Source organism: Zalophus californianus, chromosome 7, assembly GCF_009762305.2.
Source record: "Zalophus californianus isolate mZalCal1 chromosome 7, mZalCal1.pri.v2, whole genome shotgun sequence".
NCBI lineage: Eukaryota > Metazoa > Chordata > Mammalia > Carnivora > Otariidae > Zalophus > Zalophus californianus.
In genome coordinates, this window is record NC_045601.1 from 134,678,764 (window position 1) to 134,704,696 (window position 25,933).

The 25,933-nt window shown below is 45.2% G+C and overlaps 1 protein-coding gene and 1 long non-coding RNA gene across 2 annotated transcripts in view; both read right to left on the bottom strand.

Moving 5' to 3' along the window:
- DTNBP1 (dystrobrevin binding protein 1) overlaps positions 1–25,933 on the bottom strand; it is a 121,700-nt gene that overhangs the window by 20,052 nt on the left and 75,715 nt on the right. The window lies entirely within an intron of this gene.
- On the bottom strand, positions 14,712–16,056 carry LOC113927774. Its single transcript, XR_003521732.1, has 3 exons — positions 15,928–16,056; positions 14,932–15,047; positions 14,712–14,829 (listed from the first exon to the last, which is right to left on the bottom strand). It is a non-coding gene; the product is annotated as an uncharacterized LOC113927774 (long non-coding RNA).

The following is a 25,933-nucleotide window of genomic DNA, read 5'->3' on the forward strand; positions in this document are numbered from 1 at the left end:
GGCAGAAACGCTCAGATATTTGCCATCATTTATGGGGGGGCAAGGCGCTCAGAAGCCCCCCTACCTTGCAGCTGTGAGCCTCGGGGCCCCGCCATTCACCCCTCCAGGCCTGTGGCTTCCCGTCAGTGGGCAGGGGGCAGGCTTGGATGACTTCCATAAGGAGGTTACGTCCAGTTCTAAATACCACGGTTCTATTTTTACTTGCTTTTAATCAGTGCAGGAAGAGGTAATCCTAAATCCTGTGTCCTTTTTGGTAAAATTATATGAAAAGCAGATTAGCAGTGAGAAATCTGGAACCTTTTCAATTAGTGACATTTCAAGAAAATTAGCTTCAACTATTAACAAAAACCTGACGGTATTTTTGCATTCATTTTCATGGTCATTTTCCTGCTTAAACAATGATTAGAACGCAAAAGCTTCAGATTAATGGACAAATGGGAAGTGCAGTCGTCTGTGGCCAGAGGCTCTGTGAGTTATTAACCTGTCAGAACGCCATGCACTCAGGAGGAAGGTTGCCAGGAGAGCTTCGTGGCCTGAAATGGGCACAGGGAGCGTCGAGTCTGTGGCATTTCCTGCAGGGGACCAACGCATGACGTGATGGACAAGATGACTCACTGTTCAAGGCAGTGGTTCAATGCCATTTGAAAGTGCTATCATTCTGGGATACGTTGACAAAAGATACCTTTTACATAAACAATATACAAAAATGATAAACTACCAAGCCTATATCATGATATCCTATTCTTTGAATGATTTCCAATTTTTTTCTTGTAAGACTGAAAAAAACAAAAAACAAAAAACCCCAGTCTCAAAGCTTTGTGTTATAAATATTTGGACAATAGCCTCATTTCCTAGAACTTTTAAGTCAAATCTGACACTTTCCTGAATTTTACTTAGGGTACTGACCTACTTAATAATAATTATTGGAACCGGGAGGGGGGGGGCATTAGATCTTTAGAGGAATCCTTTCAAACTCCTAAGGTATTTTTTTGTTACTACATGAAAGACTATAAAAAGAAGTATAAACCAGCTGCTTGCATCTAAGTGGGAAAATCAGTTATTACAGAGCTCATTCAGATGGGTTATGGAGATAGTAGGCCAAGGGTTCTCAACCTTTAGTGGCATCAAAATCAACTTGAGGGCTGGTGAACACAGATTGCTGGGCCCCATGCCCAGAGTTTCTGATTCAGTAAATGGTGGACCAGAGAGTTTGCATTTCTAACCAATTCCCAGATGATGCTGATGCTGCCAGTCCAAGGACCAGGCTTTTGAGAACCATTGCTCTGGGTGAACTATAGCTGTGCGTCCACTTGGTTCAAATTTTTACTTTGTACAGATTATGTATACAATGGAAAAGGAAAAAATACAAGATGGGGAAGCTGGCACACTTCATGGAAATGACAGAAACATCCTCCCTTGATGCTTTCCAAGCTATCTGGAGTAGCATCTAAAAAGGAAAATCTCCAGCAGCAACTGAAATGTAGAATCATAAACAAGCATGACCTATGGTGATCTTTACTGGTGGGAGATAAGTGCCTTCGGGGCAGCAGTCCCTCTAGCAGCTCGATCTTATTTGGTGGAATCCCTTACCAGTCCCTGCTCAGTGGCTTGGCAGCTTCATACAGCAGGAAACAAAAATGTGACCAGATCACACCAGTCACCTGGACTTCTGCCTACAGAAGCTGGTGCAAGTGAAAGGCTTTTTTTTCCCCCTCCCTTTCCTAAATTTGGATTAGCAGAACAAAATTATTTGTGGAACTGGATCCTTGGGTACAGCAACTCTAGTATAAAGATTCGTTATAAGCACACTTAGTTTTTATTGCTCCTTTTCCTCCCAGAGATGGTCACTGTCAGTCTCTATCTGTTGTGTTGTTTGTCACAAGGAGGACAAGCACAGGGGCAAAGGCAGACACAGGCTCTATGACCCCGCTGTTCTAGCTGGCCTCACAGACTGGAGAGTTAACAGTTCTCACCAGCCTGGCACCTGTTTAGACAAACACCGCTGTGAGTTAATGTGCACACGAGGTAAAGGCTTTCACTAAGGGACATCTTAGAAGCCACGGCTGTATAACTGGTAGGCACTGGTCAAGAACTTAAAGGCTATTAGAGTGCTCACCACCTAACTTGAAAACGCCTGTGACAGAGTAAGTTGGTCACAAAATAGGTTTTCGTGACACTAGGTCACCCACCAACCTAAATAAAATTTCTGTGCAATGGCGTACACTGTAAAATACCACACAATCCCCAACCCAGTGGCACATCCCTCTTAGGAATCGGTACTGGCTCTGAGAGACGGGAAGCTTAGCAAAAGCTCTGATGTTCAAATAAGGAAAACCGGTGGGGGGGGGTTTCCTTTCGTCTTGTTCTAGGTCTTCAGAGCACAGCTTCACGACCAGTGAGAACATTCAGTCAGGTCTCTGCCACGCAGAGATGCGGGTACCAGTGCGGTACAGGCAAACAGTGGGGGGGATGCTGCAGCGTTCTGTCTGTCCGTCCGTGCCTGCTCTAATGGAAACCTGGTCCATAAAGGGCCTCTGCTGTCTCAACCTTCACTGTCACTAATTTGGCTGGCAGAAATGTGGGCTGCACCCCGTTTGTGGCTAGATCTTTCTTAAGTAACGCTTTGTCTGTTGGGCATCTTTTGTGGTTCCACATAAATCTTAGGATTATTTGTTATACTTCTGGTGGCATTTCGTAAGGATCACACGGAATCTTTAGCCAGCTTTGGGTAGTATGAACATTTTAACAATATTAATTCTTCCAATCCATGAATATGGTACACCTCTCCATTTATTCATGTCATCTTCGATTTCTTTCATTAATGTCTTACAGTTTTCAGAGTACACGGTTTTCACCTCCTTGGTTAAATTTATTCCTAGGCATCTTATTCTTTTTGATGCCATTGTAAATGGGATTGTTTTCTTAATTCCTCTTTCTCATGTATAGAAATGCAACAGATTTAAGTATATTAATTTTGTATACTACAACTTTACTGAATTCTTTTATTAGTTCTAAAGATTTTTTTGATGGAGTAGAGTGTGTCTTTGTAGCATTTAATCCATTTACATATAAAGTAATTATTAATAGATATGTACTTACAACCATTTTGTTGATTGTGTTCTGGTTGTCTTTGTACTTCCTCTCTTGCTCTCTTCCCTTGTGATCTGGTGATTTTCCTTAGTGTTATGTTTGTACTCCTTTCCATTTTTTGTGTATCTGTTATAGATATTTGGTTTGTGGTTCATGAGGTTCCTATATAACATCCTATGTACACAGCAGTCTATTTTAAATTGGTGGTTGCTTAAGTTTTGGCATAGTCTAAAATGACTACCTTCCTTACCCCCTCCCCCAGCTGATGTTTTTAACTTTGGGTATATTTTACATCTTACTTTGTGAATCCCTGGGCTAATAGTTGTAGATCTAGATGATTTTATTACTTCGTCTTTTAACATTCATATTAGTTATGTAGGTGGTTGATCAATATATTACCTTTACTATATGTTTACTGTAACCAGTGAGAATTTTTCTTTCATAATATTATTTCTAATGATGGCCATTTCTCTTCTATTTAAAAAGGCCCATTTTGCACCCACTCTGGAAAACAGTATAGAGGTTCTGCAAAAAGTTAAAAATAAAACTATTCTATGATCCAGTGACTGCACTACTAGGTATTTACCCAAATAATACAAAAATACTAATTCAAAAGGATACATGCATCCCGATGTTTATAGCTACATTATCCAAAATAACCACATTATGGAAACAGCCCGTGTCCTAAACTGATGAATGGATAAGGAAGATATGGTATACACACACACACACACAGGACTATTAGTCATAAAAAAGAATGAACTCTTGCCATTTGCAACAACATGGATGGAGCTAGAGAGCATTATGCTAAGCAAAATAAGTCAGTTAGAAAAAGACAAAGATCATATGATTTCATTCATATGTGGAATTTAAGAAACAAAGAGCAGGGGTGCCTGGGTAGCTCAGTCAGTTAAGTGTCTGCCTTCGGCTCAGGTTGTGATCCCAGGGTGCTGGGATCAAGTCCCATGTCAGGCTCCCTGCTCAACAGAGGACCTGTTTCTCCCTCTCTCCCTGCCTGCAGCTCCCCTTGCTTGTGCACTCACTCGCTCTCTGTCAAATAAAGAAATAGAATCTTTAGGGGAAAAAAAGAAACAAAGAGCAAAGGGAAAAAAGAGAGAGAGGCAAACCAAGAAACAGACTCTGAACTAAACCAGACTGATGGTTACCAGAAGGGAGGTGGGTGGGGGGGATGTGCTAAAAAGGTGATGGGGATTCAGGAGAGCACTTGTGATGAGCACTGGGTGATGTAGGAAGTGCTGAATCACTGAATTGTACACCTGAAACTAATATTACACTGGATGTTAACTAAGTGGAATTTAAATAAAAACTTAAAAATAAAGACGTCCCTTTAATTTTCTTGCAAGGCCAGTTTAGCCGTGATGAACTCCTTTAGGTCTTGCTTGTCTGGGAAACCCCGTATCTCTCCTTCAATAGTGAGTGGTAACCTTGCCATGTAGAATATCTTGGTTCTAAATGCTTTCTTTCAGCACTTTGACTATATTATTCCATTCCCTTCAGGCCTGCAAAGTTTCTGCTGGAAACCAGCTGATCATCTTCAGGGTGTGTGTGGGGGAATTCCCTTGTATGCAACCAACCAATTGTTTTTCTTTCTTTTTTTTTTTTTTTTTTAAAGTAGGCTCCATGCCCAGCGTGGGGCTTGAATTCACAACCCTGAGATCAAGACCTGACCTGAAGGCTTAACCAATGAGCCACCCAGGTGCCCCTCTCCTGTTGCTTTTAAGATTCTCTCTTCACCTTTTGCTTTTGACATTCTGATTATGTCTTCCTATGAGTCTCTTTGGGTTCATCTTATTTGGGACTCTATACATCTTGGACTTGAGTGTCTGTTTCCTTCACCAGGAGAGGAAAGGTTTCAGCCATTACTTCTTCATATAGGTTTTCTGTCCCTCTCTCTCTCTCTTCTCCTTCTGAGACCTTTATAATGTAAATGTTACTATACTTGATGTTGTCCCAGAGGTCTCTCAAACCATCCTCATCTTTCTGATTCTTCTTACTTTTTGCTGTTCCAATTGTTTGATTTCCACTACCCTGTCTTCCAGATCACTGACCTGTTCTTCTGTGTCATCTGCTCTGCTGTGGATTCCCCCAGAGTATTTTTCATTTCAGTTATTGTATTCTTTAGCTCTGAATGGTACTTTTTAAAGTCTTTACCTCTTTGTTGAAGTTTGCACTGTGTTCATCCATTCTTCTCTGGAGTTTGATGGGCATCTTTATGACCATTACTTTGAACTCTTTACCTGGTAGGTTGTTGATCTCTGTTTCATTTACCTCTTTTTCTGAGGTTTGGCCGTGTTCTTTCATTTGGAACATATTCCTGTCTTCCTCCTTTTGCCTCTCTGTGCTTGTTTCCACATATTGGGTATGTCGGTTACATATCTCAGTCTAGAAGGATGGCTTTATGTAAAAGGTGTCCTGTGAAGCCCAGCAGTACATACCTCCCTCAGTCACCTGCACCCCTGCATGCTCCAGGCATGTCCTCTGTGTGGGCTGCATGTGCCCACCTGTTGTGGCCGGGCCACAGCTGGTGCAGATTCCCTGGTGTGCATGCTGTCCCCCAGCACCACTGTCTGCAAGGCCTGGGTGTGCAGGTGCGTGGAGCTGGCCCTTGGTGCAGCTCTGCAAGGTTGGCTGCAACTGCTGCAAGCATTCTAGTGTGTGTGGGCTGGCCCCCTGGGGTGGGGGCCATGTGGGAGGGGGCACTGGTGGTGGCTGAAGCCACTCGCCGGGTGTGGTGGGGCAGTGGCCAGGGTGGGCAGCTTGAAGGGCAAGTCCACGGGGGAGCCCAGGGCAGGGCAAGTAGTGCTAGCACAGGAGATGGAGGGCGTCGGAAAGGATGCCCACAAGCAGCCGGCAGGCACCTCCCTCCCCGGAGAAAGTTTCAAAGACCCCTGCCTCTTGCGCATGCCCTACAACTAGTCAGTGACTCTCCTGCATGTGTAACCCAAGGCAGATTTCAAAGTGCTGGCTCCAGGAGGGCAGTCTCAGTGTCCCATAGGTGTCCGTCTCTCCCAGAGTTAAGCTCGCTGGTTTTCAAAGCCAGACGTTGTGTGGGCTTGTCTTCCCAGCTGTGTGGGTAGGTCCACGGGGCCAGGGAGCCCAGTGCGGGGTGCGGGCCCCCCATTCCTCAGGGAGGTCCTCTGCAGTTGTGACACCCCTCCTGCTTGTGGGCCCCTGGGCTCAAGGTGTGGGTCTTGACTAGGCTGTGTCTCTGTCCCTCCTACCTGTCTCCATGCGGCTTTTGCTTTACATCCTTAGTTGTGTAGAATCTGTTCTGCTAGTCTTCAGGTTTTGCTCAGCCCTAGTTGTTCTGTATGTCGTTATTCTGGTGTGTCCGAGGCAGGTGGTGAGCTGAGGAGCTTTCTACTCCACCACCTCGATTCTGCCCTGTTTTAGACTTCAAATGTCATGGAAGAATACTCAGTGATGTTTGAAATAATCACCTTTAGAGATGTTTTACTTATACTGCCTAATTTCAAATTAAGTATTTGAAAAATTACACTCTAGAACAATGGTTTCAAACCTTTTCAAGTTTAAGGGCAGGTTTACGTTTACTGACAAATCTACTGAGAAAATACATAACAACAAAAATCTGTTATGAATTCAGTAGCACTTTTTTAAGAGAGAGCACGCACGTGTGTGCAGGAGTGGGAGGAGGGGCAGAGGGAGCGAGAGAATCTGAAGCAGGCTCCCAGCTGAGCACGGAGTCTGATGCAGGCCTCAGTCTCACGACCCTGAGATCATGACCTGAGCCAAAATCAAGAGCCAGACACTTAACCGACTGAGCCACCCAGGCACTCCTCAGGAATAGCACTTTTAAAATGACTGAATCATATTTCCCACAACATTTACACACACTGGAAACAGAATACTGTATATATTTGCAATACAAAATATTTATTTATCACACAGGACACAAAATTCAATGTGCTTCTGGATGCAAAGGCCTCTCATTATAAATGTCCTCAAGCCACAAGCTGGAAATATCCTGCTTCTAAAAGGTTCGGCAACAGTCAAATCTTAGAATGCCTGAAAGCTGATCATATCTGTTGGAAATGTAATTATTTCCAGAAAATATTTTAGAAATGGGGATTTATCACTTTCGATTGCAAACTGTTGGAAACTTATGAGCGAGTGACTTAGGAATAAACTAGTACTATAAATGGCAGCCATAAGCCCTCACTGCCAGCTAGTAAGACAGGGATGAGAGATGGGTTGTGTGCTTCCCAGCAAGGCTGGTTGGTGGTGCAGCCGGTGGGGCTGGCAGGAGATGGCCCCTGAGTAGATCCATGAGTCTGGAAGCAGAGGAAGAAGCTGCATGAAGAAGGGGCTGGCAGGGGAGCTGTCAACATGTGGGGGCAGCCTGTTGAGCAGTCTGAATTTTCTCACTTCCCTTAGTGCTCCTTCCTGAGATTTCCCCAATTCGAGATTTGTATGTTTTCACATGCCTCTTCTAAGTAACGAGAATATGGTGTTTGGGAGCTTGGAGAAGATTCTGACATTCAAACGTGAACATGAATGAGGTATTCTTGTGCTTGCCTCCTCCCTAGCACTCCTCAGATTAACTGTTGCATGGAGGGGGGAGACACGGCAGGAAGACAGAGGAGTCTGAAGAAAGGAGCAGCAGGAGGGGGAGAGGGCAGCCACCATGCGGGCCTCCGTAGGGACTTCTGGCCACGAAGGCATTAACGCCTTGTAGAAAGAGGAACCGGAAAAAGCGAGAGACAAATACGAGGTGTCAGGGATGCATTACTCCTGACAGGAAATGGGGTTCAGAGATTATTTTAGCCTCCATCTTCCTGTTTTCTCTCGGCTCTTCAACTACACTGTGGGCAGTGAAGACTTCTGTGAGAACAGCTCAGAAACGAAAGCATCACTCACAGGAGGTATCCTGACCAGCATCCAGTGGTACTCCTACCAAATCACGCTCGTCTCGTGGCCCTGCTTTGTGACACGCTTTGCCCTTTGCTCAGACGCAGCACACCCCATCTCACCCTCCGGGGCTCTGCCTCCACCCCCGAGAGACACAGCAAGGAAAAGGCTCTCTTCCTTCCGCTCTCCCACAGTAACGGATACATCTTCACTTGTGCCACACGCGTCACTCGGCCAGACGCTAAGTTCCTTGAGGGCAGACACTATGTCTTTTAAAGGGGATCAGGATGCACCACCCTGAGATATGCCACTTGGGCATCGAGAGTACTTTGAGCTGAAGGCAACCGAGAAACAGCAGATGTAAAGGGAAAGCTCTTTAACCTTTCCCTCTCTGTCTAAAAGCAGAGTAGAAGTTCTCCTTTGTAAAGTGTTTCCGTCTCCCATAACCAGGAGGAGGAAGAGTCGTCTTAACCCCTGGGGATGACTGGTCATCAGAGAAGGCACCAACCTGCGTCTGGGTGGCAAATCTTACTAAGTAACCTTTGCCTTCCATTAGGTCCCCCCATCTTTGGACCTTCCTGTAATTTGCCACCCCTAGGTGCCCAAACTCTCCCTATCTGGGTCTTTACTATTTATCGCCCTCTGTTAAAACGGTATAAAGCCCGCAGGTCTGACTGCGCCCATGGTCTTCACTTCTTTTCTAGGAGGGCCTCTGTGTGCATGTAAAATTTAAAATATTAACATCAAGTAAAATTTGTATGCCTCTTCTCCTGTTAAACGGTCTTTGGTCAGTTTATTTTCCAGGGCCCTAAGCACTAAAGCTGAGAGGCAGAGAAGAAAGTTTTTCCTCGGTTACACTTTCAGCTTGGCAGTTCTAGTACCTATGACGTATCAGCAAAAGTCAGATGAACGAACGGTCACAATCACAAAAACGCCAAATGTCCAGGGGCCGGGAACACCAGCTGCACAAGCTGATCTCGGGAGCAGGCTTTCACCTGGTGGCCTGACCGCCAAGCTGCCCGAGGTGGGCACAGCATGCCACAGATGCAGAAGAGGACAGCCACGGCAGCTCGGGGACAAAGCATGGCCGCCAGGAAACACTGGTGAGCCGTTCCAGGGGCTGCAAGCAAACATGCATAATCTTCCAGGCTAAATGTGGGAGGAGGGAGGGGCTATACTGAGCCCTCGGGGGCTGGCAATGGACAAGGACGTCAAACTGGTCCATGTGATCAGTGCATATTCAGAAACACCTGAGCTTAACAAGAGTCACTGTGACACAAAAATGCCATTACCCAGGGACTAGGGGAGGGTTGGCTGAGAAATCTGGGAAGCCTTAAAAATAGCATTCTAAAAGATAATAAATCACCTCCAAATGATCAACAAAACACAGCCTCTGAATCACCTCCCAAAATTCCTATTTACAAAATGAAGCAGTAAACCTTTCCTTTAGGGTGACAACAACTAAAAGTACACAGAGAGACGGAAGGAGTACGGAGAGTTTATTCAGAACAGCACTTAACCTGTAGGATATTTATCCATTCAGTGAAAAGTTCAACACACGCAAGAGATTATGGGAACTCCCTTGTATGTACTCAACTAAAATGACAGCAATTCATATACAAGATTATTTTGTTGTAAGAAGAGTATGACATAAACTGAGCTAACAATCCTAAAATAAGATTGTTTTGAAAACTGTGATGTATTAAAAAAAAAACAAAAACAAAACTGTGATGTGACAATGTCCTTTTCACGAATGCTCCAGAAAATGTCCATACTCCCTAGACTGCAGGCCTGCCCACACCAATCCAATGATGTAGTTTTGGAATGTTGGTGAGGTCTGGAGCTGATGGCCAAGAAACAATTCCTGAGACATCTTTGGTGCAAAAAGGTGGTTTTCTTAAGGCACGTGGGCAGGAAGAGCTGCACTGGGGTTGTGAGGCGTGGCGATTTTAGACCTTCAAGTTGGGAGGGGGTTGGGGACAGAACAAACCTCCCAGGTATTTTGGAAGCAAGGTTTCCAGGATCCTGAGGGGGGGCTAGCTGTTGTTAGGAAAAGGTCATTTATTACTAGTTAGTAAAAACTCAGTCATGAGACTCTTCAGATGTGTATCAGTGGGTCATCTGCTTGGGGGATGACTGCTAACATGTATCTTGGAGGGGGGTAGAGATAAAGGGAGCTTCCAAAGGAATTTCTGTTATGTTTAAAGTGGACTCACAGGATCCTGGGGAGGGGCGGGTTAAGACTGCCTCTTGCCCTTAGCAAAGTGTCAACATCGAGGCCGCTGAGTTCCCAGAGGAAGGTCACTCTGCCTGTTTCAAGGACTTGTCAGTGGGTTGTAAGTAGTAAGGAAATTTAATAATTTTTCTTCTGCTTCTGTTTCCCACATCACCCAATCCATAGGAATGGAATAAGTTGTTTTCGTAGGGTATTCCATGGTCTTCCACTGTTCTAGGCACAAAGCAGGAACTCAACAGTGATTGTGAAATGAGTGAACAGACGACTCATTACGAGACAGGAGAAAGACGGCCCGGCTGTCAGGAAACACCCACTCGAGAGAAAGGTTTAGTGTAAGCCAAAACACAATTATTTTCATTTCATCACTGTCTCCTTTGTATATACTCAAAAGCAGGAGAGAAAAAACACACAAACAAAAAAAAGGTCCCTAAGTCTTGTCATTTTATGAAAGTCTGCCTAAAAACCTAGTAAAGCAAGTTGAGTTTACCCTAGGAGACTAACACATTGGGAACACCACCCTTATATATTTGCACGTCCTTTAAGTATGTTAGTGTATCAACTAAGGTCCTGGATAGAGACAAGATTTTAAAGCACTTAAAAACACAAACTACGTATCAGGCGAGGATGATACAACATACACTGTTTTAACCTCAGGGGAGCTGAATGCGCACAGTATTGCAGAGAGAAGTGATCTGATCAGCATTTGGGGTAAAGAGTTTCAGGATTTCCAATGTCCTTAATCCACCTTCCCCTGTCTGCATGCGAACAACTCTGTTTACTCTTCGTTCGTGAGGCAATTAATGACAAGCCTCCTGACAAGAGATGAGCTTTCCTTTTTTGGCTCAGACAGCTTTGCCATTTCTTAAATTTACTTATAAAAACCCATGTGGATTCCTTAGAAAAAGGCCCACAGATCTGATAGTTAATTTCTTATGTCTTTTTCATTCCCCTCACTTCCTGTCCTAAACCTAATTTCTTCCATTTATGATCATGGGTATGCCACAAGAGATGAAATATTTTCCAATTTATTAGAATCTCCTGACACTCAAAATTTACCTGCCTTTACCATTTTAGACATTGCAAAGTAAAATGACCCAGCAAAGGGATTTCAACATCATGGTCTATTTTCCTTTTTTTACAGCAGGCATTTTATTACCTATTTTTCTCTGTAACTTCAATCAAGAGAAACCTTTCTCTCTGTATACTTCAGAAAACTATAAAAAGGGCAATATGTTCTCTGGTATCCGTTTCACAGACAGAATGGAAAGCACTTAGTAAAAATAATACATTTTAGTTTTCTGAGTAAGACACTTCTCACCCTTGGCCTAGAAATCCCAGTGCTCTCTGATGTATTTTGAAAGATAAAATGAATTAGATTTACTGTAATCCCTTTGTAATCCCTTTGAGAAATAGTAATTTGCCTCTATTAATTCACTGAGTCAATCAGAGGACACTCAAGAGAAAATCACAGAAAAGATTCTTCCACATTTTGTGTTTCAAACCTAAAAGCTCAGCGTTTAAACTGGACACTGCAGTCCTTGAAAATGTCTCGCAATCATCTTTTGTTGAATTAGTGGATTACAAGCTCACAGTTTGTGTTGCTTTCATTGTTCTCTTCATTCATCAAACTTGGTTACATTACCCCCATAACTTCCTGAATTAACAGAACAGGTGGGTCAATCCTATGCTATCAGGACCCCAGATTATGAGCCACGCTTACTCAAAGATGTTCCTTCCCACAACAAAGAGACTTGCCGTTCTACGTGGGTAGCAGAGTGTCTAGCATAGGGTATGTTTTTTTTTTTTAAATGAACGGATGCATGAAGAAGTAACTTGCTTTCCATTTTCCCCAAAGTCTTAGGAAGAAGGAAAGCAGTGAAGGTGTTTAAATGAAATTGCTGGGAGCAAACTCTTATCTCCTGGGAAAAGAAAACCCAATAAGCACAACCCAAAGTAGGTGTGTGCTAGGGAAGGGGGTGCAGCCACAGGCTCTGGCTCACTCCCCCTTATTATAACCTCCTGCCTGGGAAGCATGAGGGACCCATGCAGAATTCAAGGCAGGCTCTCAAACACCAGGGGGTGCTCTCTCGTTTCAAAAGCCACGGGGCCCAAGCGGTCTCGTTTCAAATGCCACGGGGCCCAGCAACACCAGCCCCATGGCTGGTCAATCCAAATCCACACTGGCCGCCTTCCCAATCCATTTCTGCACAGCAGCCAGATCCGATCATGTCACTCCCTCTCTGACCCAGCAGCTCCTGGGAGTGAAACTGCTTAAAAGCCCAAAGCTGAACAAAAATCAAAATGGCTGCACTAATGCTTCAGCAAAATTCCATTTTCAAGCAACCTTTTCCCTCTCTTCCACAAGGCTCCTTCCCCCCTTTCTTAGCCTTTTGTTTCAGGAACCTGGTGCCACCCAACAGACCCGACAAAGGAGGCTGGTAGGACGAACACAATTCCTGTCAAACCCGGCCAGATCCTGTATTTCCCCAGAAATACCTTCCTTCGGGAGGGCCCGCAGTTTCCGAAGGCCGTAAACTGCAGCAGCCTCCTCTGCCTGGCAAAGCAATAAAGCTAGTGTTCCTCTTCATCCCAGACTCTGTCTTCGAGCTTGTTCTATTCTGGCTCTGAAGCAGGGAGGTCAGTTTTCTGCAACAGGAGGACTGCATCCTGGGGCCTACATAATCCTATCAGCTCTCCAGTCAGGAACCACGGGCGCTCACTGCACCCAGTGCTCAGGGCAGTGCTTCAGGGCCTTCTACCTCACTGAACTTGACCCCCCACCAGCCTTGAGCTCTTCCCTCCAATGGGAATCTCTTCCCGCCCCTCCTGCCGCCTACTCGGCTTTCAGATCTCAGCTTAAGTACCACTTCCTCACAGAAGTCTCTGACCTCCGTGATTAAGTGACACCAAACCTATTACAAAACCTCCTAGGGAACGTCTAGGAGAAAAGTCTCGCGGCCTCGGGTTAGGCAAAAGGTGCTTGGACACGGCAGCAAAAGGAGAATTCACTAACATTTTTTTGTTCAAATGGACTTCATCAAAATTAAAAACTTTTGTGTTTCAAAACAGACAATTAAGAAAATGAAACACTAAAAACTGAAAGAACATACTGGCAAATCGTCTATCCGATAAAGAACCTGTATCCAAAATACATAAAGAACTCTTTTAACTCAATAAGACAGCCCAATTAAGAAATGAGCAAGACATTTCAACAGTCATTTAATCAAAGAAAATACAGGAACGGCTCATAAACACACAAAAAGATGCTCAACATCATCAGTCAGTGGAGAGGTCCAAATCGAGATCACAGGAGAGACCACTGCACCCCCCCACCACAATGGCTCTGTTCAAAAAGATGGCCAGTCAGAAGTGCTGCCAAGGATGAGGGAACACTGGGGGGCTGGCGGAGTGTAAAATGAGAAAACCACTATGGAAAACAGCTCGACAGTTTCTTTAAAAAGTGAAACGGAAACTTATCATACCACTCGGCAATTCCACTCTGAGGACTCATTCTTCCCGAGAGAAATGAAAACCTATATCCACACCAACACTTGCACATGAATGTTTACAGCGCTATTATTCAGAACAGCCCCGAACTGAAAACAATCCAGATGTCCTTCAACTGGGGAATGGACAAGCCAAAGGCGGTATATTCCTGTAATGGAAAACCGTTCAGCAATGAAAGGAACCAAGCACCTATACGGGCTACCACACGAGTGAAACGCAAAGACATTCTGCTGAGTGAAAGAATCTCAATACAAAAGGCTATGCTTACTTTTATCATTCATTTTATGGAATGTCCATAAAGAGACAGAAAGCTGGCTCATGGTTATCTGGGGCTGAGAGCTGGTATTGACCGCGCATGGCAGAAAGGGATCTTTTGGGGCTGATGGAAATGTCCTAAAATTGGATGTGGTGACTGATGTGGAGAAACACAGGTAGAAGGAAGGAAATGTAGATAAAATTAAATGTCCTTATAACCTGCAGCCCAATGACAAATACTTGAGGCGGGCAGAGTACGACATTCTTCTGGAAACTTCCAACTGTCTTAAGGTTAATGCTTTGCTAGAGGGAAAAACAACCTTAGCTTGTCAACAGCTAGACATCCAGGATCCTGTCAGTCTTCTTTAACGTATGAAAGCCCTTTTGGAAACTTCCCTTTGTCTTTACCTCCCCACAACTCCAAAGTGTACCATCAGCCACCTCTCACAATCCCGTGCAGCTCTTTCTGCCCAGGGGTCCTGTCGCTGGGCTTTAATAAAACCGCCTTTTTTGCGCTGAAGTCATGTCAAGAATTCTTTCTTGGCCGTCGGCTCCAGAGCCCACATTCCCTTCCATCAGTGATGACTGCACAACTCTGTAAATTTACTAAAAATCGAAATATACACTTAAAATGGGCAAATTTTATGGTATGACCCCTCACCATAGCTGTTAAAAAAAAAAAAAACAAAAAACCAAACAAGACCTCACGTGAACATGTGGCTCCCCACAGTACTTAACTGTCCAGCCGGCGCCCCGGGCACTCAGAGGGGACCCGCAGAGCCCTCTCCAGCACTTCGCTACTTTTCTAAGAGGCAGCCTCACCACGGTACAGAGAACGCAGGCTCAGGAGTCTAGAAGATAATGTTCAAACACTGCTTCACCACCTCCTTGCTGGGTAACTTTGAGAAGTTACTTAAAATCTCTCAAATTCAATACAAGAGGGACAAGGCTACCATGGTTGCTGTGAGGACTAACAACGAGGTAGGTAGGACATGGCTTCCATCCCCTTCATTCCACTGAAGATGCTCTTCTCAAGGTCCTTGACGGTTTACATGTTTGTTGCCAGTTCCTAAGGACACAGATGAGTCTCCACATTTCTGTGAGGATGACAAGCTCAGCACTCTAATGTCTGATCACTCCCAACTCCAACAATTTTGCTTCCAGAATATCTCCCGAGTCCATGTTTACCTCACTCCATCACGGCTGCCTCCATCTGAAGTCCCATTCCCATAGTACCTTCTATCTAACCTTCCCCCATCTATTTTCCACATAAATAATGAGAAACCAACAGTCCTTTTCCCACATACCCAACTAGAGTGATTTGTTCAGGTTAATAAATCAGATGTTACCCCCTCCCATACACTACTTAAAATCTTTTGTTGCCTTCCATTTGTTAGGGGAAAAAAAAGGAAAACCACAGGCCCAAAATGGTGTCACTTAGACTGAGTTCCCAAACAGGGGCTTCATACCCAATCTAATTGCGGTTTCAACCTCCCCCAGAAATGTGGCCTCAGCTGGTCACTAAAGCATTTTCTGGTCAGCACCAATGAAGTCATCTGTAAGTGAGCCCTTTCTATCCACCAAAGAAAGATGAGGTCATCTGCGTAAGATCCTGCCCTTCTCCCTGAAGGAGAGTGCAGTGACCCTGCCTGGAACAATCCTTTCTTTTCTTTTGCTAATAACTTCTGTGCCCTCTTGTAAAAACCTTCCAATTTGTACAACTCTTCAGAGCTCCTCCCCTACTTGCTAGATGGGACACTGCCCAATTCTTGAGCCCAATTCCCGAACTGCTTAACAACACCAATTAGATCTTCAAACTTACTCAGTTGAATTTTTGTTCTTTAATAGGTATACCTAACTCATTGGTAGAGTGCCTGGCACACAGTGGGCAATCAACAACGAACCGTACTCCTTTCTGTTAAGGTTTACAAAATAAAATGACTGCTCACCCAGTCTTCTAAGCTCCTTTCCCAACCACCCCACGATGACGTGGAGACTCCCTCCTGTTCCAAATATGCCCAGCTGTGCTCTCAATAAAGCGACTACCTCATTATATTTTTCTATCTCTTCCTGCCAAATGTCAGCCCCTTGAAGGTAAGAATCTTTTCAACTCTGAATTCCTAACGCTTAACAAAGACAAACACAAATCTTTGTTGAGTCAACAAACACTGATTATGGCAGAAATTCATTTTTAAAAACCTTGGGTTGTCTCTGGGCAACCGTTACAGATACCAGTATGCAAATGGCCTGGTTTCACGCTGAGGCTTTAAATAAACAGTCAGTTGGAAACAGAAAGCCAAATCACCTACATCATCTCCAAAGACTCTGCTTTTACTTTCCTTCAAATACACTTACAACATATATAACCCAAATCCAAATAATTAAACCCTTAATTAAAAAATCTGAAAATAAGACCCACATGGCTATACTCAGCCCACGGTTTCATCAAACCACATGTTTTAGCATTGTGATCTACTCAGGCCGAGAGACCAACTGAATCAATTCCTTATTTACGAACCATAATTTTTTGGAAAAAACTAAAAACCTGAAATTGATACAGAAGGAGCTAAAAGGAAACAAAGTACCTCCCTCCCCCCCCACACACACTCACAGCCTGCCAGAAGACTCTCCCATGAAAACAGACTTCATATTTTCAAATAAAGACCTAATGAACAATCTAGGATTTAAATCACTGGTCTGCAAAAACGGGTTCTACTCAAAAAAGATATTGTGATGTGCAGGATGCTCTCTTCGGGCGGTTTCAGGTTTTTATCTGACATACTGTATATGCTATTAGCCAAAATGCTCGTTCCCCTTAAATGCCTCCGTGTCCTACCGACATTATGCACGAGCCCCTCAGCGGTTCTGAGTCCTGACCAGAAGCCCACAGACCAGAAGGCTGCAGTGCTGCGGACATGCACATGTTTAACATAATCCTGCAAAACTTTCTGAACTGGTGACAACAGCCACCCAATTCCTCCACCACTGTAAGTATGAACTCACATCTGGGGCTGCTTTTCCCCTCCTGCAAACTTCGTTAAGTCTGTCCTGGTCTGAGAAGCCTGGCTGATTACACTGTTTTGTTTCCATCCTGTACTCGCCCAGGAAGACTCCATGTAACACTGAGGTCAGAATAAAATCATATAGTTAGCAGAAACAAACTCAAATAAAATGAATTAAAAAATCAATTCAACTTGTTTGTGGCACCCGAGGCTTTACGAAGTTAAGGGGGACAAGAGATGTTGTCACGACCTGTTTTGCAAAGACAAACGTGTTTGGCTGTACGTCACAGTGGAACACACGAAAGCAGCCTGAAACAACAAATGGGATTCTACCAGAATTTTTATGGGATGTATACGGCCTACTTTTGAAGAGCTGTTCGAGAAACAGCAGAAACAGTTCTGCTCCTGAGCCTCGCCTCAGTGCCCGAGAGAACAACAGGAGGATGCAGAACAGGAACCTGGAAATGCGTTGTTATTTTGTCAGCTTGTGTGTAAGGACAAGGAGCTAGGTACCCGAACCATGCCCTAGTTTTAGACCGGCTTACTTCTGGCTTTCTGAGCAAGGCCCAGAAGCTCCACCTTCTAAGCCAGGGTATTCACTGATAGATCAAAAGTTAAATTCTTTTCTCTTCTCAAAGACCCATGAGGCCTGCCAGCTCTGCTTGTGGAGTAAACACTTTACTTTTTTTTTTTTTTTATTTAGGTTTCTGACTCTCCGCTTGTGCCTAGGACCCTTTCACAGCCATCTTCTGCCCCGTAAGGTGGGCGGGCTCGGTCCCATCGGGGGCACACGGGGCCCACCCGGAGAAGAACCGCCGGAAAAACCTCAGGCCCGCGGCACGGACTCCTCGAAGCGGGCGTGGGCCCACACCCCATGCCGATTTGGGTGCCTTTCCCACCTTCTCAGTAGAAAGGTGGACCCTGCTGTATGCAGGGGCTCGGGGCCGCCGGGACTGGTTGGGGCCGCACCGCAGCCTGGCCGGGGACGGCACAGCGGCTAGCGCTGGATGCCTCTGGACACCATCCTGGGAAGCGCAACACTTCGCTTTCTGAAGTTACGGCTTTGTTCTTTCGGGGAGCGCTTTTGGTGAGCCAACTGTACTCATGACTTTTTGTCGAGTTCCACTTTACAAAGGTAAAAGTTTCTGGTAAGATAATAACATTGAAATGTGAACTAAGGCAGTTTGCTAACTGCGTACTAGACAATATTGAGGGGAGACTATGACACCCCAAAAATGTGTCACTTTGGCATGTGGACTGTTTTGAGCCAAAGACAATCAAGACCCAGTGGACGTGGGAAAAACTTTTACCTGTTCCTTACCTAAGAGAATTTAGAGAGGGGGGCCTGGCCTAGCAAAGAGCTATCACCAAAGGTAATTTTTTTTTATCTGAAAGAGCCACCTGCCTCTGGTTACTAAACATCTGTTCTTTTTAACTTCCTGCGAATCCTCCTCCCCTTGGAAGCCCCAGGCCCCTTTCCCATTCCTTAGCTCAGGATGGCACCTGAGCCTCAACTGCCTGGCTGCCTTTGGGTCTCGTATTTTTATGGGGCTCCCATATGTAAGAGATCAAATTTGTTTTTCTCCTATAATCTGTCTTATGTCAATTATTAGATCAGCCAAAGAACCTAGAACAGAGGAAGGGCAAAGTTTTCCACCAGTACCAAATGAAAATAAAGAGCAATTCAAAACCATACATTTAGTAAAATAGAAATTAGTAAACTAGGTATTACAGAAATACAACATAGAGCTTATCGTCTGAGTCACCCAAGCTAAGAAACCTAATATTACAATCTCTTTCTATCATAATGGTATTAAGGAATTATATTATTTTAGGTATAATAATGGCACTGTGGGTATATTTTAAAATCTTATTGTTTTAGAGGTATACACTGAGATATTTATAGAAGACACGATATTTCATGGAATTTGCCTTTAAAAATGGAGTGAGGAGGGAACGGGCAGGCAGAAGGGGTGGGCCAAGACCGGCCATATGTTGGCTGTTGAAACTGGGTGATGGGGACATGGACTTCCATTACACTCTATTTTTGTACATGTTTGAAAATCTCTGTAACAAAAAAGGGAGGGGAAGTATAATAATTCTTTTAACTGCCTACTTGATCAAAGAAAAGATTTCAGCTCATCACAGTTCATATTTATGCAAAGAACTGTCAATCTAAATTAAAAAGACTGAAAAGGTGCACTACCTGTCACACTGAACCTCACCGTGAAGACCGTAAATCTCAGATCCATGCGGGATTCTCCCTCCCCCTCGTTTAGTCTCACTGCAACCACTGCTCCTGGGGCTTCAGTAGCCACGTGGGATCTTTTTTAAGATACCTGTACTGTCACACAAACAGGTGCACAAAATTCCACAGGTGTAGTGACACCCTCTCTCTGGGTGCCCCCCTTTGTAAGCTTGGGGTCTCCTGGTACCATAACCACTGACTGCCTCCCAACTGCACTGTGAACTTCAAGATGGTAAATACTCAGTCTTATTCATCTTTAAATCCTCTGCTTAGACTGAGCTAGTACAAGATAAATGTGTGAGGAAAGAATAAATCTGTAAATCTCAATATCTGTACCTCATTCTTAAACTAAATATTTTAAGATTTTTCATATTGTAATTTTAAGACATTTTCCCCATAATTATTTTAATATCCTACTTTAATCTTACTATTGAACATTTGTTAGTAAACTCTTTCTGAACCCGAAGTTTGAGTCCTGAAGATATATTTGTGATAAAAACAGCCCATTAATATTTGCACGCGAACAACTGCCTTAGAGAACTTTACCACTGTTTTCGTTAAAGAAAGAGACAGCCTATGGCTGATCACAAAATGAAGAGTTAGGGGTACCAACAACGAGAATTACAGTTAGTGTGAATTCATAATCACAAAGGGCTGACCAGTTATTCTGTATTTATTATATGGCTGGCACTGTCATTATTTTGTTTGTTCTCCCAAAAGCCCAGTGAGGTAGGTACTACTATTATCCCCATTCTATAGACAAGCAAATGCACTCAGAGGCTAAGGCATTTGCCCAAGGACATACAGACCCTTCAAACCCAGCCTGGGTGCTGAGGTGCTGACGGGCTCCTCCTACCCACTGTAGCAGATACCCGCCAATCCGTATTTACTATGTACAGGAAACCCAGCTCTGTGACCCAGGAAGGTTAGACTTGATTTTTCTGTTGCTCCAGTATATTTACGCCTCACGAGATGGAGAACACAGGTGACGGAAAACAAGTCACTTAAGCCGTTTGCTTTGTCTCTGTATTGACAGAAGCTAACCCTTATGTATGGCACTTTTAGGTAAATGCCAGGCATTGTTGCAAACCCCTTAACATACCAACCCAGTTAATCCTTATAGCAGTTCAAGAATGTTGGTCCCATTACCATCTTCGCTTCAATGAAGAAAGGAAACTGAGGCTCAGCCAGGTCACACAACACACCCAGAGAGTAGATAAGCACAGGTTTCAGTGCGCCTAGTCTGGTCCAGATTCCATACTCTCACTCCCCTGCTACCCTGCCAAACAGGCACACATAGACCTGGCTTAACCCAAAAGGCATGGTTTAAGGATTAAGCCTCGTATGTCCCCTAAATAGGAGCAAAGTTACTATTTCCACCTACCCTGTTTTTCCCAGCTATATTTTGTAGTCTGGTCTTTAATATCATATTTAGGAAAATTAAAACGGTCAACATTAATTTACAAAAGTAGACACTCTCATTTTCCATCTTTATCATCACACAGGAAACTTTTCATGCGTGGTATATATTAACAAAACTAAACCAAAGGCCATTCAATAATCTCAGGAATATGATTTATCCAATCAATATAATTCCTGGGGCTAGTCAACTCTAATAAGCTTATTATATAAACCATAATAAAGAGTCAACTCTGGAAAATTCTTTTTTTTTTTTTAAGATTTTATTTATTATTTGAGAGAGAGAGAGAGAATGAGCCAGCAGAGGGAGAGGGAGAAACAGGCTCCCTGTTGAGCTAAGAGCCCAACGCAGGGCTCAATCCCAGGACCCTGAGATCATGACCTGAGCCAAAGGCAGATGCTTAACCGACTGAGCCACCCAAGCATGCCCATACTCTGGAAAATTCTTAAAAATGAAAAAACAGAAAGATCACCCTATTAGCATTTTTTTCCTGCTGCATGCAGTTAATATAAATTCTTAGCATGATATTAAAACATAAAGAAGAGTCTCTGCACCTATTGCAGAAAGACAATAGATCCAGATGGTTAAGTATTTCAAAAAGGTACAAAGATACCTTGTTTCTGACGCCCACGTCTCCAGAATCTGAGCACATACACAAAACAAGACTCCCATGCATATTCTCAGCAACGTCACAAATCTTAAAAAGCGTTAGAAGGAGAAAATGTAGACGGTGCACAAATGGATGACTTCTTCCCTTCCTCCCTTGCTCAACAATGACTGAGTATCCCTGTGTGCTGCTGGAGTTGCAGGCACCAGTGGCTCGTCCATAGTCATCTCTGCCCCCCTAGCACTGCACAGAGTGGATGCAACAGCAGTAAACACAGGCATTTCCCAAATGGACCAAGAGCATATCAGCCATGGCTGGGGCGGGGAGGGGCGGGACCTGGAGAAAATAAGGCTCCCTTAGAGAAAGTTAAGTAACTGAAGATGAGCCCAGGCATAAGCATGAGGGAGCTATCAAGGATCTGAGACCCAGAGGGAAGACTCAGAGTACACCACCCATACAATTTGGGATGTCTTGTATATGTTCACTTCAGTCCACTCTGAGTATATGGTTTCTCACCAAAAATTATTAGAAGTGAATCTACTGTCACTCTCCAATGCATGAGGAAATAAACACCCTGCAGCACCCAGAGCACCACCCAGATGCTCAAACAAATGTTTGTGGGGGAGGAGAAGAGTAATGAAGTACTAACCATTCAAAGGAAGTTTCTTTGGAGTTACCTGGACGTGACAAAACACAAACCTATTTATTAGTTAGTGGTGAGATCCTCGGATATTTCTCTCGAGCAAAATGGGAATGTCACCAAGTTTCCTAATATTATTCAGTACAATCTTAAAAGAAGAGCGAGAGGGCTCTGATCTGAATTGGATGCTTTCCACAATGGCACGATATGTACTAATTTTTCTGAACAGAGAACTGAAAATAGATTTATTGTATAAACATAATCACAATTTTCTGCTATATGTTCTCTGAATACAATGCATGTCATATTGCTAAGCTAGCACAATAGTCTGATTCCCAAAAACAGCAATGTTTTCACTGTTTATTCTACACAAACCAAATCTGCCATTTAAAGGCATATCTTCTTCTGGTTTTCATGGAGCCCTTTTTTTTTTTTTAATACCATTTTGTGCTGTTCCAGTGTTAAGTTTAAAAAAAGGTACATGGTAATATAAACCTTCTTACCACAGTTCTGGAAAAACAAAACACATGCGTTCTCCTCGGAAGGCAATAGGAGAAAAGGCTGCATATGAAGCAAACGAAAAAGGAAGGAAAAACAAAATAACCCACTCATGCCCTATGTGTTCACCACTGCGCTCCACGATCACTCATACGGGCAGGAGGCCGCACGGCGCTCTAGCGTTACGGTAATATTTCACGCTGTAGCTGGCGTTCTGGTATTCAGTCTCACTCAGGCACAAGGAACGGAATCGGCAAAATGGGCAGCAAAAATACCACCGCTAACAAAGTGCCCCCGGAAAGAGAGAGAAAAGTCACCACCAAGGCTGTGCGGCCTGTTGGCAAAATAGCTCTCAGTGTGACTTAAGTTTTCTTTTTGAACTTTATTATAGATTAAGGAGAAAAACACTTCTCAAAAAACTGTCTGGTTCAAGACAAACGCAGCAGCTGGTACACCTGTAAAACCTTCAGTACGGAAAACATTTCTGGCAACCCCATTTTCTTAGGCAAGCCCTGTATTAGGCAGGCTTCATGCTTCCTAGGGGAATAGTTTTTTTAAAAAACATTTTTGCCCTCAAGTCCTGTACATAGCAGATACTTGGGAAACTTACACTCAAAAACTCCAATGCAAAAAACAAGTCCTTTTCAACTTGGGCCTCGTAACTAACACATACACAGGAGGCTTGCTTCACCGCACCTCCGCTCTCGCTCTCCAAATTCTTCCCCTGTCCTCAGCCATCTCCCTGGCTCCCTGCAGACATACATCGAGTGTTTCCTCGATTTCTTCCTTTCCCGACACTCAGAAGTTCCTGCGCCCGCTCTCCCCCACCGCTTTCTCTATTTAACGCCTCCCATTTCTGCTAATTGTAATACTCCCGCTTGGACATCCTTCTCTGAGCTGAGACTTCGCTCTCTCCCCCCACCTGGAAACATCATCTGCAGAAGTCAAGTCAGTGGTGGCACCGGACCCAGGCAGAACCCGACCGGCCGTGTGCCCACCTTGCTGGGTACTTCTCTCCGGCAGCTGGCCTCTCCACCCCCTGCCTCCTTTCCTGGCCCACATCCACTGGACAAAACGTCTCACAATCTTCTGAAACAGGCCAGTCTTACTTCTGTACCTGTGAACCAAAAGCCCGACCATTCTGTCCCATCTGCATGCACGGCTCAGCCCCCCAGGGCCAGGTTCAACCATCTGCCATTTACGCACGGGCAGACGCTGGCCCCGTGTGAGGCCTACGCAGATGGGTGTGGCAGGATCCTTGTGCTTAGGGAGCTCACAGTCTACTTCTGTGGGAAACCGCACTGCAGAAAACCACGGTTTAATACAAATTAGATGGGGGGCAACTCTGGGTGCCATGGGAGCAGAAAGGGTGCCACGGAAGGGCACCTACCTAACCTGTTTTCAAGGAGGCCTTCCTAGGGAGGTGGCAACTGAGCAGCCCTTAGAGGTTGAAGGTGTAACAGCCAGATGAGGGATGCAGGGGAAGAGATGGATCTGAGGAGAAGAGCCTGACCAAAGGCTAGAGCAGGTGATGAAGTGTTTCTGGACTGTGGCGTACTAGATACAGAGGGACACATGACGAAGCCGGAGAGGCAAGCACGGCTTTCGAGAAGAATTTTATCCACCATGTTAAAGAGCTGTGATCCTGAGGCTCAGCTTTCCAAAATACTGTAGGCAAGGTCATTTGGGGCTTGGACTGTGTTAATAGTTACGTGTTTACTTTTGCAATTAGTCTGTACTCGTGTCAAGGCACACTCATTTTCCATTTATAAAAATAACTACTTTTAAAATACAATTTTCAAATGATGTACAGAAAATCAGTTAACTACAGTAGACTGTGCATGGGCAGGACAAAGGCTGCAGAAGTGATGCTCACGTGACTGACATGTGGGAGACATGGCTGCGGGGATCAGGGAGCCCCCGAGGCTGTCCCAACAGGGGCGGATGTGAAGTGTCAGGTGAGGGGCTCTGCAATGTCTGGAAACAGAGCTGAAAGGCGTCCCAGGCAGAAAGCAAGGAAGTAAGATGCTGTCACAGTTCTCCACTCAGCCCGTGAACATGGGGTCAGTGCTGCGCCCATCACTGTTACAGACACTCTAACAGAGAAAAGCCAGATAAACTTATGTCAGGTTTGCACTTTGACAAAAAAAAAAAAAAAAAAAAATTAATAAAAATACATCCTAAATAAAATGAAGCCAGGTAAAGGGAGAGAGAGAAGGCTGCACAATTTAAGAGGAGGAGACCCCTGAGGAGGCAGCGGGAAGGAAGGAGCCAGACGGAAGGGCAGCAAGGGCCAGAAGAGAAGCTCAGACCGTGGAGGCAGGAGGCCAGGAGGCTGGAGGGGAGGAGCGGGAAGAGAATGGGAGCAGAGGTCAGAGAGGGAGCCAGGGGCTGTGTGGGGAGGGCCTCGCGAACCCCGAGAAGGGCTCAGGTGGTACTGCCGGTGTGACAGGAAGCCAGCGTCTGGGGCAAGGAGGTGACTCTCCAGATGGTGGGTGGGAGTGGAAGTGGGGGCGGGAGGGGGGTGCAGCCTAGAGCAGAGGCTGCGGCGGAGACGGGAAGAGGGGTCAGGTGCGGGGTCTAGTGCAGAGGCAGAGCTTGACTGGACTGATGAGGAACCGGGCGTGAGGTGTGACAGCCAGAGAGGAATCCAGCCGCACTTTCTGGCCACGTCTGGCCTAGGTTTCCTGACACGGGGGAGGCTGAGGGAGGCGGGAGGACGAGCTGCTGCCGCTAAGATGCCCACGAACACGGCCCTAGGGATCCCCAGCTGCGAGCTGCTGGAACCCATCGAGACTTCAGCGGGGAGGCCAGGACAGAAGCTGTTCACTCGGGGAGTTGTTAGCATCAGATGGCATTTCAGGCCTTGGGACCACAGGAGGCAAGAGCAAAGGTCCAAGGACGGAGCTCAGGGGCACTTCGCCATCTCGCAGGGGTGAGCAGGAAGGACGCGAGGCAAAGGAGACAGAAAAAGACAGGGAACTATGGGGAAATGAGAATAATCCCCGGGACTGATTCAGCAGGAGGTACAAAGTAATGATGCAGGAAGAAAGGGGGAAAGTGCCAAAGCCCTGAAGGAGGAGAGAGCAGACAGGATGAAGTGCACAAGATGAGAGGGTCGATCTGGAAGCAGGGACAGTCCCCAGGCATGGGGGGGGGGGGGGGCAGACAGCAAGCAGACGCAGGCGGCCGGGAGCGTCAGGGGAGGAACGCCCACGAGTCCCCTTCTGACGGCTTCTATCCCCTCAGGGAAATCAGGAGAAACGGATCAGGGAGGAGGAGGAGAGATGGGAGGTGAGCAGTCTGAGAGAAGGGGAGCCGTGAAGGACGGCCAGTCTGTGCATGTGCGCAAGGCGCTCTAGGGAGCCGCCCACACGAGGTAACGCGGGGCCTCCGGGAAAGGTGGCTGGGTTTGGTTCTGTTCCAGCTACATTCTGCTGCTCAAGTCCAGGCACCATGCAGGCAGGGTCTAATCTGACCAACTAAAATCAGCCAACAGCAGACCTAGGGAATAATCCTGTGCCGTTCTCTAGAAAAAAG